This window comes from Crocodylus siamensis, chromosome 5 (genome assembly GCF_052110815.1).
Source record: "Crocodylus siamensis isolate JL-2025a chromosome 5, ASM5211081v1, whole genome shotgun sequence".
Lineage (NCBI taxonomy): Eukaryota > Metazoa > Chordata > Crocodylia > Crocodylidae > Crocodylus > Crocodylus siamensis.
In genome coordinates, this window is record NC_143399.1 from 147,883,736 (window position 1) to 147,896,905 (window position 13,170).

The following is a 13,170-nucleotide window of genomic DNA, read 5'->3' on the forward strand; positions in this document are numbered from 1 at the left end:
GGCACTTGCCCCCCCCCCCCCCAGCGCTGGAGGCATCTGTGGGAGTGCCCTGTCTTATTGCCACTGTGCTCCCGCCACCACTGCGCTCCCACCATTGTGTCCCCCCAGCTGCCAGAGGAATGCCTTGTCCATGCTCTGCTGGACTCTTCAGTTTGCGCACATTCTTTCTGTAGTGGTGGGCCCAAAACTGAACACAGTACTCCAGAAGTGGCCTCACCAGTGCTGAATAGAGGAAAATAATCCCTTCCCTTAACCTGCTGGCAGCTCACCTACCAGTGCAGCCCAATATGCCATTACCCTTCTCTTAAACAAGGGCACACTGCTGGCTTATATTCAGTTCATTGTCCGCTGTAACCCCCAGGTCCTTTTCTGCAGAGCAGCTGTCCAGACAGTCAGCCTCCAGCCTGTGCTGGTGCATAGGACTGTTCTATTCTAAGTATAGGACTTGGCATGTGTCCTTGTTGAACCTCAGAAGATTTCTTTTGAACCAGTCCTCCAATTTGTCTAGGTCACTGAATCCTAGCCCTACCCTCTAGCACATCTACTGTTCCCCCTAGCTTGGTGTCATCGGCAAACTTGCTAAGGGTGCATGCTATGCCATCTTCCAGGTCATTGATGAAGACACTGAACAAAACCAGCCCCAGCACCAACCCCTGGGGCACTTCATTTGATGTCAGCTGCCAACTAGACATCAAGCCATTGATTACTACCTTCTAAGCCTGATGATCCAGCCAGTTTTCTATCCACCTTGCAGTCTTTTCATCCAGCCTGTACTTTCTCAGCTTGCCTGCAAGAACGTTGTGGGAGACTATATCAAAAGCCTTGCTAAAATCAAGGTACATCACATCCACTAGTCTCTTTGTCCACAGAGCCAGTCATTTCATCACAGAAGGCAATCAGGTTGGTCAGGCATGCCCATGATGAATCCATGCTGAGTGTACCTAATCACCTTCTCCTCCAAGTGCTTAGAAATGGACTCCTTGAGGACTGCGCCATGATTTTCCCAGGGACTTCGGTGAGGCTGACTGATCTGTCATTCCCTGGATCCTCTTGTTTTCCCTTTCTTAAATATGGGCAATATGTTTGCCCTTTTCTAATCATCTGGGACCTCTCCTTATTGTCATGAGTCTTCAAAGATGATGGCCAGTGGCTCTACAATCTTATCAGCCAACTCTGTCAATACCTTTGGGTGCATCCCATCCAGTCCCATGGACATCTATATGTCCAGCTTTTCTAAATAGTCCCTTATCTGTTCTTTCGCCACTGAGACTTCACTGTGGCCCACATGTATCTCACTGTGTGATCTTCTCATTGCCTTCTCCTGCATCCCATATAATAGACACCAAGTAAAGTTTTATTCCTACTCCAAACTAGGTTATTTACTCTGGAGAAGAGATGACTGAAGGGGTGGAGAGAGGATTTGATAAGAGTCTTCAAATGCCTGAAGGACAACTAGGGAGAAGATGGAGATGGGCTTTTCTCTCTGGCTGTAGAAGACAGTATTATTTAATTTTTTTTTTCTTTCCCTCCCTCCCCCCCAAGCCTCGAAGTGTGTGTAACTGGCTAACTATTTGGCTTGGACAATCCTTACCTGGCTGGTGTTTCTACTCTGCTGTTGTGCTAAAAAAACCAACCTCCCACCATGCCTCCTTATCCTGGGAGTAGCAGGCTTTTTTGGCTCTGAATGTTCCCTCCAATCCTGGAACATTCTCACCAACTTCTTAGGTTCATGGGGAGGTTTCTGTGCTGCCTAGCTCAGGTCTCTGTGCCAGTCCTCACACTCCCCCATAGCCACTGGCTCCACTGAGCGCCCTGGCAACTTCTCCCTCCCTGAATCACCATTCTTATTCCCTTTTAACTGGCAAGCCTGCCCATGTACAAGCCAGTTGTTTCTTGAAAAGGGGGAGGGATGCTGCCACACACCCTTTCTGGCATTTTCTACCATGCTGACATGGTAAAACTTGTTTTAACCCTTTCTTGTTCTCATTCTCTTCACAGTAACCATCAAAGGTTCATTTAATACAAGTCAAGAGTCCCAAATCCTATTCCCACCTATATCAATGACCTAGCAGGTGACCTTGGTCAAGCTGGTGTGCCTCCATTTATCTGAGACAATATAATAGTATTTCATGGGTGTGAGAGAGGGTTTAATTTATTTATACTTGTATAATTCATTAATACTTGCAAAGTGCTTGTATTAAGTCTCTATTTTGAAAACTTAAAATATTAGTACTAAATTCTCACAACCACATCACAAAAATAATGATTTTTTTATCAGAGACATAATTGCCTATTTGTTGTGATTTATAAATAATAATTAAACACACACACAAAAAAAAATCATCCAAGAAGAAACTCGCCATAATTATACCCTTACTTAGGTGTATTATGTTGGTGGCGGAGGTGTGCAAGGGTTGATACTTTAACATAGTTCTTCATAGTTATTTTAGTTGCTGAGTAACTTTGAGGCTCTTGATTTTTAAATTTTATACTTCTAACTGCTTAGTTTGAAAATAGATTTATATAAATCACTTATTGTTTATTGTGTTAATACTTATTATTCGGACTGTGTTTTAAAAATACCCTTGTTTACAAACAAAAATCCCTCACTCCCGCTCCCTCACCATCTTCCTCTTGTGTTTTTGCACTAAATTCTGAAAATATAAATTTTTATTTAAATTGATCAGAGACCTACTAGTAGCAAGTAAAATAGAAGTGTTCTTTTACTGGTTTTAGAAATGTAATATGCTGTCTTTCACATGTATTTTTTACGAACAGGAAAGTCCGCAGTTTGCTGGGAGCAAGAGGAGGAAGGGAAAGAAGAGACTGGTACCAGGCACCAGATCCTGCTCTGGAAAGGTAAGTGAGCCAGGACTGCCTATGTGTTTTGGTTTACTGAGCGTTTGTTTGGTGGGCTGCATATATTTTGGGCGTGTGCTCTGAGCAGCTGAGAGTGCTGCTAGATGAGAGATTGCTGGGCAACTGCTGCCTGTATCTGACAAAAGCCCTATCAAAGAGTTGGAGCCAGTCCTGGAAGTGTATAAAAGATGACTCCCCAAAGCGCATGAACAGGGACAGCAAACAGGTCAGTTTGTACATGCCTCTTTGTAGGTGAGCCTTTTCTTTAATTAAAAGTAGCTAACCTAATATATATTTAGTGTAAGTTGCTAAAATTCAGCAGTTGGACCAATACTTAAGCCTCTTGCTTAATTCAAGTCCCAAGTGAGGTGGAGTTTGCCTGGAAACTCTCACTTTTTTCTTTCCTGTAAGCTTGGTGAGTGGAAGCATAGAAAAGGGAATCTTTTGGGACCAAAGAATAGCAAACAGTAAAAAGAAGTGGTGGATTAAAAGACACCCAAAGGAATGACCAGGGGATGTCACAATGTCAAAACCTCTGCCACTGCCAGCTCTCTTTCTGCTTGCAACTGTGAGATGTCTGTCCAGGCAGGACCTCTCACTGTCAAGGTCTCCACCCAGGCCCTGGTTTGGCACTGTGTAAACTGGCTTGCAGGTTCCTTCCAGTGACAGCCAGGTGGGAGAGTGATTGCGATGTGAGTGGTGCCTCCTGGTGATGTCCCTCAGGGAGCAGGCAAGAGCTACAGGGGGAGGTGGCAAGGATCTGAAGCATCCTCCACCATGTGGAATTTATCCTTTTAAGATGGTGGAGGAGACCGAGTACTGTGGAATAAGGACTGCCAAAGGCGGTGCTAGAGAAGGAAAAGGACATGGACTCCCAAGAACGTGGAAGCTGGAAGCTTGTGACCCTTGGCAGCAAGCAGAAGTCTTAGTCTCTATCTGCAGCCATTTGCCTGGAGAACAGATATAGAGCCCCAGCAACAGAGGAGGAGGAGGAGGAACATGTTCCATTGGTGGAAGAGGCCAGGCCAGGCCTCTCCAAGGTTGGTAGGATTAAAACCATTGCCATCAAAAGGAAGTGACAGGTGGTGGTGATTTTGGAGACTCCCTGCTTGGGGAGGATGGAGGCATCCATCTGCCCGCCTGCCCTATTGTCTCAGGAGGTCTGCTCCTTGCTCAGAGCCTGGATCCAAGATGTCACAGGAGGATTACTAACACTCACCCAACCCTCTGACTACTACTCCATGCTGCTCATCCATGTAGGCAACAATGATACTGCCAGGGGGAACCCTAAGATCAAAAGTGACTACAGGGCTCTGGGTGCAAAGATGAGAGGGATGGGGGCTCAGGTTGTGTTCTTTTCAATCCTTATTGTTAAGGGGAAGGACCCTTCCAGGAGTGGGTGCATCTTGCAGATAAATGCATGGCTGCACAGATGATATTGCCAGCAGGGCTTCTGGCTTCTTTGACCACAGGATGATCTTCCAATAAGAAGGATTGCTTGGAAGAGATGGATTACACCTGATGAAGAGAGAGAAGAGCATCTTCATAGACAGGCTCACTAACTTAGTGAGGAGGGCTTTGAATTAGGTTCACCAGAGGCATGAAAACTAAAACCCTGAGGTAAGTAGAGGAAGTGGGTGACCTGGAAGAGGTATAAGCAGGAGGGGCAACAGGGAAGGCCTTCTCATTCTTCTTGAAAATGAGGCAATCCTCTAGTTACCTTAGGTGTCAGTACATGGAGTTTGGGATGCTAACAGGAAGAACTGGAAGTCCTTATGTGGTCCCAGAACTATGATATAATTGGACTAACAGAGATATGGTGGGATAGTTTGCATGACTGGAGCACTGTCATGGATGGGTATAAACTGTTCAGGAAGGACAAGTAGGGGAGAAGAGGAGGAAGAACAAGTAGGGGAGAAAAGGAGGAGTTTCACTTTACGTAAAAGAGCTGTATGATTGCCCTGAGCTCCAGTATGAAGATCAGCCAGTTAAAAGTCTCTGGGTAAGGCCCATAGGGGAGATCAAGAAGGGTGATGTCACTGTAGTGGTCTGCTATAGATCACCAGACCAGGAGAATGAGGTGGAAGAGGCTTTCTTCAAACAGCTAATGGTTTTCATGGGGGGACTTCAGTCACCCTGACATCTGGGAGGACAACAAAGCGGTGTACAGGCAATCCAGGAAGTTCTTGGAGAGTGCTGGGGAAAACTTCCTGGTGCAAGTATTGGAGAGGCCCACTATGGGCCACACTCTTCCAGACCTGCTGCTCACAGAAAAGAATTGGTGGGGAATACAGTAGTGGATGTAACTTGGGCTGCAGTGACCACAACATGATTGAGTTCAGGATCCTGAGGGAAGGGAGGAAGAAGAACAGCAGAGTAAAGACCCTGGACTTCAAAAAAAAAAAAGCAGACTTGGGCAAGATTCGCTGGGAGGCCAGTCTGAGGGGGAAAGTAGTCCAGGAGAACTAGTTGTGTTTTTGTTTTGTTTTTAATGCACCTTACTGAAGGTAAAGGAATGAACCATCCTGATGCACAGGAAAATTAACAAGTATAGCAGAACACCAGTTTGAGCTCACCAAGGAGTTCCTTAATACACCAAACGCAAAAAGGAAGCTTACAAGACATGGAAACTTGGACAAATGACTAGGAAGGAGTATAAGAGTATTGCTGGGGCATGCAGGGATGAAATCAGCAAGGCTAAAGTGTAACTGGAGTTGTAACCTTTCACATCCCTTGCTAGCCACAAGAAGAGTTTCTACAATCAGCAAGAGGAAGATCAGGGAATGGAGGAGGCAACCTAGTGGCAGATGATGAGGAAAAGGCTGAAGTACTCAATGCCTTTTTTTACCTCTGTCTTCACAGGCAGGGTCGGCTCCCAAACTACTGCACCTGGCAGCCCAATTTTTTGGGAGGAGGTGAGTAGGTAACAGTGGAGAAAGACTATGTTAGAGACTATTTAGGAATGCTGGGCATTTCAAGTTTGTGGAGCTAAATGCAATACACCTGAGGGTGCAGAGGGAATTGACTGATGTGACTGCTATGCTGCTGGCAATTGTTTGTGGCAATTGGGAGAGGTCCTGGGTGATTTGGAAAAGTGCAAACATAGTGTCTCTATCTTTAAGAAAGGGAAGAAGGAGAATCCAGGCAACTACAGACTGGTGACCCTCACCTCAGTCCCTGGAAAAATCATGGAGCGGGACCTTGAGGAATCCATTTCTAAGCATTTGGAGAAGAAGGTGGTGATCAGGAACAGTCAGAATGAATTCACCAAGGCCAAGTCATGTCTGACTAACCTGATTGCCTCCTATAATGAGATGACTGGCTCTGTGGATATGGTAAGAGCAGTAGATATGATACAGTTTTTTTTTTTTTAGCAAGGCTTCTGATTAAAGGTCCCACAATATTCTCTCAAGCAAGCAAAATAAATACGGGTTGGATAAATGAATTGTAAGATGAATAGAAAACTAGCTGGATCATCAGGCTCAGAAGGTATGGAATAAAGTGCACCCTCAGCAAGTTTGCAGGTGACACCAAGCTGGGGGGAGTAGTAAATACATGAGATGGTAGGAGTGGTATTCAGAGAGACCTTGATGACTTGGAGGATTGGACTGAAAGAAATCTCATGCTCTTCAATAAGAAGTGCAAAGTCCTGCATGTAGGATGGAACAATCCCATGCACTACAGGCTGGGACAAACTACCTAAGCAGCAGCTGTGGCGAAAAGGACCTGGAAGTTACAGTGGACAGTAGGATTAATGAGCCAACAGCGTGCCCTTATTGTGAAGCATTGTCAGCAAATTGAGGAAAGTGATTCTTCCCCTCTATTCAGCACTGGTGAGGCTACATCTGCAGTACTGTGTCCAGTTTTTGAGCCCCCCACTACAGAGAGGGTGTGGACAAATTGGAGAGAGTCTAGCAGACAGCTATGAGAATAGTTAGGAGGCTGGGGCACATGATTTCTGAGGAGAGGCTAAGGAAACTCGGATTATTTAGTTTGGAGAATAGAAGACTGAGGAGGCATCTTAATAACAGCTTTCAACTACCTAAAGAGGATGGAGTTGGATTGTTCTCAGTGGTGGTAGATGTTAAATACTCTAGGATTTGTCCTCATTGCAAAGTGAACTTTAACTGAAACTTAAATATTGACCCTACCTGAAATGGATTAATACTCTTTTACATGTTTACATTAAAAATGTTGCCTGCCTACATACAATGCATGTATGTAGTCCAGTTAAAGCAGTGTTTCTTAACACTTTTTAGGCTCAAAACATCCCTGGATAGACTCAAGACACTCCTTGGAAAATGTCAGCTCTTAGTTTTCACTTATTTTGCCCACAGAAAAAAATTGAAGTTTTTTCTGTTTCAAAGAACTCTGACCACAACTGTGGATTTCTATTGGAAAAATCCCTGGGTTAATCTTGTGAATCATGTTTGTAAACCTAATAGACTAGGGCAGAAATTTACACAAAGTGGTTTAAGTGACCAGAAACTGGTTTAAACCTATAATAGAACAGAAGCTCAGTGCACATAAACTAGTTTCAAAATGGTTTAAACAGGTTTAAGATAAACCTGGTTGAATGTAATATCAGACTTAACTGATTTAGGTCAAGCTGGTTTATGAAACTTCTGTTCCAGACCCCTTTCTAGTTCAGGTTAAATCAGAGTCCCCCAACATCCCAGAACCACTCTTTAAAACCCACCCACTACTGCTGAACAATTAAATTCTGCACACATGATGAGAGAAGAGAAAAACTGAATCCAAAAGTTTATACCAAAATACTGGCAGACAACAGTTTTTTCCAAAAAAAAAAAAAAAAAAAATTCTGTTCCCAGCCCTAAAGTATACTCAAGTGATCAAATCATAGAAAACTAGGGTTGGCAGGGACCTCAGGAGGTCATCTAGTCCAACACCCTGCTCTAAGCAGGACCATCCCCAACTAGATCATTCCAGCCAAGGCTTTGTCTAGCTAGGTCTTAAAAACCTCCAAGGATGGAGTATCCACCTCTCTCTGGGTAGCCTCTTACAGTGCTTTACTACCCTCCTAGCAGGGCTGGCCCACCATATCCTGTGGCCACAGGGGGTTCTGCAGCTGTGAATACACCAAATCAGTGTGATAGCAAGGGGGGGAATGGGTGGCTGCCACCACTACACATAGCAGCTGCTGCTGCTGCTGGCTTCACATCCAGCTGTTCGCCACCCGCTTTTCCCCTCCCCTGCTGCCACTGCCTCTTTTTGTGTGTCTGGGGGCCCCAAAACTATATCTTACAAAGGGTGTCAAAAAATTGTGGGCTAGCACTGCCTCCTAGTGAAAAAAAGTGCTTTCTGTTATTTAACCTAAACTTCCCTTGCTGCAACTGGAGACCATTGCTTCTCATTCTGTCATATGCCACCATAGAGAACAGTCTAGCTCCAGCCTCTTTTGTATCCCCCTTGAAGTAGTTGAAGCCTGCTATTAAATCCCCTCAGTCTTCTCTTCTCTAGATTAAATAAGCCCAGTTCAGAAGGCCTGAAAGTACCATTTTATTACATTTAAATGCTTTTTCAAATGTACTTAATTTAACTCTTCTTGTCACAAAATACCACAGATCTATTCCATTTCAAGCAATGGAAATTCTACCAGTAATTCTACAAATTAAACAAAAAACAAACAAGTGCACAAAAATGCAGATACATTTCTCCCAGCTCTAAAGAAAATGGAGAGAATGCTAGTCTAAATTCAGGGACATTTATACACATACCTTCTCGTCCTGCGATGCACAAGAGATCTACCACTTCGGAGCAGAATTGATTGAGTATGCTCTTCATGTGAGCTGATGCAAACTGCGCTGTGTGCAGCTGTATAAGCGGTGAAATGAGTGCACAGAAAATGGCGGTGGTGCACTTCTGAAGTAAAAACACCTTCTATGTGTTTGCCATTTTCTGAAAACTGACACAGATTTCGACGCTTATACAACTACAAGCGATGCAGGGCCAGGCACTCTTCAGACTGCCCCATGCTGTTGTGCTTGTATGTGTAAAAATGCCCCAGGAGTCCCAAATGCAGCAAAGCCATTTGAAACTGGTTGTAATGCTGTTGGCATTTCAAACCACATTCATTGTAGGTCTGGGGAAACTCAGAACACAGGCTTGTCAAAATCAGTTGATCATCTTACCAGATAATACAAACCTTCTAACTTGAAGATTTTTCTATTAGTCTGCACAATTGTTGTATAAGTGGAATTGTAATATAGTGTCCTTCACTTGTAAGTCTGGATATCGCTTGTGTGTCCTTGCTCGTGTTATTTTATGGAGCAGGGTAGGCACATTTTACACTCCGCAAACCAAGAAGGACAGTCTCCGTCCTCACATTAATTCCAAAAGGCAGAATCCTTGCAAGGAATATACAACGAAAGCCTAAATTTCAAACAGGGCTGGAGATATTTGTATAGGAAGAATATATCTTAACTACAGCTCTAAAGTATTCTTACTCTAGTTATGACTAACAATTTTTACCTGTTTTTAGACTGAACATGTTTCTTGTTAAGCTTGTTTTATATTACATCCACCTACTAGAGACAAAATCTTGCCTGCTGGACAGTTTCAAACTTTATTTTGACAGTGCCTTCTAGATGCAAGTAAACAACTGTAAGGGTCAAAGTATAATATTAAGATACTTTCTCAGATCTCTTATTTTTACCGATGCAAAAAATTCCACAAGGATACAATCTGGCTTACAAATACTACTTATATTTTCTTCTGTTAATGCACATAGATAGTGAAAGATAATCTTGCAGTCTGTGGAAAACTTTGACATTCTGTATTAAACTGCAAAATGTTTTATGTGAAACACATTCACCTTTTCAACTATTTACCATATTTGTTAATTAACAAAGATAATAATTCCTCTATTATTCATCATAAATTAGCGAGGCAAGGGAAAAAGAATAACTAACCAAACATCAAACGATCCAGCATAATCCTGAATTTTGGTTAATCTGGGACCCTTAAAGAATCCCTGAAATAAAACGTCTATCACAGATCTGAAATATTAGTCCTGAATTGGTGCCAGAGTACATCTTGCTGTGCGCGCTGATAGGACAGTTCCTGATGGTGCATAAATTCAGCTATGTAGTTTGGTTCTGGGAGCAACATACACATATTCTCATGGCCCTTTGCTGTGACTAATTAGATGTACATCTTCAAAGTTACTTATCTAGGTACAGTTCATTGTGAATATGACTATATTAGCTTGGCAGAAAGCTGATTTACTTGGGGTTAGTGCCATAAGAATGCAGCTATATTAAAAAGATTTACTAGGAGACGGAGCTAATTAGCCTACCTGCAGCATCACATTAAGATAATCTACACCCCCTTCTGATTCCTGTTGATATGGACTACCAGGACTGCCTGAGATCTTGCCCCAGAAGTTCTGTCACTTAATTCAAAGTCTGCAGCTTTACCTCAGAGGGGAAAAATAGGAGTATCCACTTAGGCCCCTCTCAGTCTACTCTGACTTGAATAGCTGCACAGGACATCTTCACAAAATCAGAGTCAGTACTGTGCAAGAGGTGCATGACAGTTACAGGACATTGCAAGATGAAGTTACCTTACTTGCACATCACACCATTGTTTACCACAAGAGGATAATACTCACCACTTCCTGCAAAATGAGAAAAATCTCTCCAGTCCTGTGCATCTTCAGTACTGACGTCTCCTACCCGGATGTCTAACAGCATCTGGCCTCTATGTCATGGGACTGCAATCAGGAAGTAGAGCTACCTATGAGGAATACAGAGGGAAAAGACAGAAATAAAACTTTAAAGTTTTAAGCATTAAAGCTAGTTTCTGATACCAAAAATGACATGTCAATTGATTTAACTTGTTTTGTTAACTTTGCATCCCTTTAGTGTTAACTACTACTCCATTTCCATTTACTGAAATGTTCTACATGTAGACTTTCCTGATTATGTAACTGCAATCACCAAGTATTATTTCTTTAGAATGATAAATATTGAACAAAAAAAAAAGCATATCACATTTCTAATTAAGAATACAACTACCAATTATGTGAGACTAATGTACATGCTTATCTTTAAGCATCAGATAATTACTCCCATTGGCTTCTCTGGTGGATTTTAGCTGATCATTTTAAGTTCTGAACTTTTTTCTTGAAATATTTTTAAAGATGAAATGTTTTGTCACTTTCTGGTGGAAAAAAACACTTTATTTGTCCAATCATATCTTGAGGCCTGGAGTTTCATGGTTATAAGAGTTTCAATGAGCTGTTAACAATACAAAATATATGGGGACTGTTCCAACCCAGAGTAGCAGTATATTAACCCCCCACAACATGTTCTATGAACTGGCATCCATAGTTAATACCAGTGAATCACACCATCATTCCAATAGTAGAGGAACTTCAGCAATGCCTCACTGTATGAAGCCCATAGATATCAGCACAGATTCACAGCAACTGAACAAACATTGATTTCAGTTAAATCAGTAATGGAACTCCCTTCGATTTCAGTGCAAAAAGATCCATCTCAAAATTTAGCTATCAACTCGTACAGCGTTTTCATCATAAAGTCATACATAAAGAAGAGCTGGAAGGGACCTCAGGAAGTCTTGTTGTATAACCCCCCACTAAATAACCAAGGTCATTTAACATGGCAACCCCATACAAGTGCTTGTCTAACCTATTCCTAAAACTTTACAATTAACCTGATTACACACCAAGAGCATGCTAACCTGCCACAGCTAAAGAAAGAGAATGAGGGCTCTCAGTGTCCCGCTGCTACATACATTGCTAAAATGCACTTGAGAGATCCAAGGAAGAGGGCCATGTATCCAGCTATGGAGGAAGACAACACCCCCACAGTCTGTACCAATCTGACTGTAGGGTACCCTGATGATCCTAAATGTGGTGGTAAGGCTGACACTGAGAGGAGGGGCAAGGGCCTTTAATCAAGAACCTCTGGCTTTTAGTCCAAGTAGCAGCAGTGGAACCAAATCCTATTGCTTCTGAAGAAGGCAATCCCCCCCACTGCCCCAAAACAAACAAGTGACCCCCCAAAAACAAACAAACAAACAAACAACACCCCCCCCCACACACACACACACCTGTAGAAACAGAGGGAAAAATTCCTTCCTGGTCCCATGTGGCAACCAGGCAAAGCCCAGAAGCACAGGAAAAACTAAACACCCTCCACTGTGTTCTGCAACCTGGGCATAACTCCACCTGAAACCATGTCTAACTGGAAAACCAGACCTCCTCTTTCTGTATTCCCTCAATAAACTGATCCCAGTTGCTCTAACCTTCTTTCATAACTAAGCTGGTTGTAGGGCTCTACTTCATTCTTCTGCTGCTGAGCAGGGTCCTCTCCAGTATCCACCTCCCCTGGGTTGTAGAGCTCTTCTCCCAGCTGTCTGTGTGGATATGCCTTTTTATTAGCTGTATCACACTGCAGTTATACTGAGTCTGTGATCTACCAAGTCTCCCAGCTCCTTCTCCACAGTGCTGCCATCCAGACAGTTGTCACCCATTTTCATAATTGTGTTATTGTTTAGTCTTCTTCCCAAGGTGCAGCATCTTGCATTTGTCAGCATTGAACTTCATCCTGTTGCTCCAGCCCAGCTTTGCAATCCGTGGAGACACTTTTTGAATTGCGCTCCTGTCTTTCAGTGTTTGCATTCCCAGTTTCATGTCACTGGCAGGTTTGCTCAGGAAGCGCTGTTCCAGCACGCAAATTATTCCAAACACATGGAAGGGCACCAGGCCCAGGACATACCCCTGACGAGCTCCCCTCGAAAACTCCTGACGTGGATCCGACTGTTATGACCTTCTTCTTGCGGTGATCAAACAAGTAGGGTCACAGCAGTTTTGTCTAGCCCACAGTTTCTCCAGTCACATGGGACTTGTACAACCCTTACTAAAGTTCAAATATACCGTAACCATCTGTGGCTCCCTTTAGCTACTCAGCTGAGGAGAGAGAGTGTGGTGGGTATAGCTTGTCCTCAAAGGCACGCTCCCCTGGAGCGTGCTAGAAAACACAACAGGTGGATTACGACTTGGGAAAGTGAAGAGAGACCCAGTGCCTCTCGGCCTCAGTTGTTTAGAAGGACCCCCAAGGAAAAAGGAAGTTTCCTGGGAGTCAGGGCTGTCCTCGTACACCCTGTGTAAAAGAGGATAAGTCTTTTTCACGGAGGGAAGATGCTGGACACAGAATGACTCTCACTGGGGCCTGAACACGGAGGTAAAGGGCAGAGTCCTCGCGCAGCTTCAGCTCTTCTCCACCCCCAGCCCCTTGCGAGGCCTCAAGGAGTGCAGCGGCG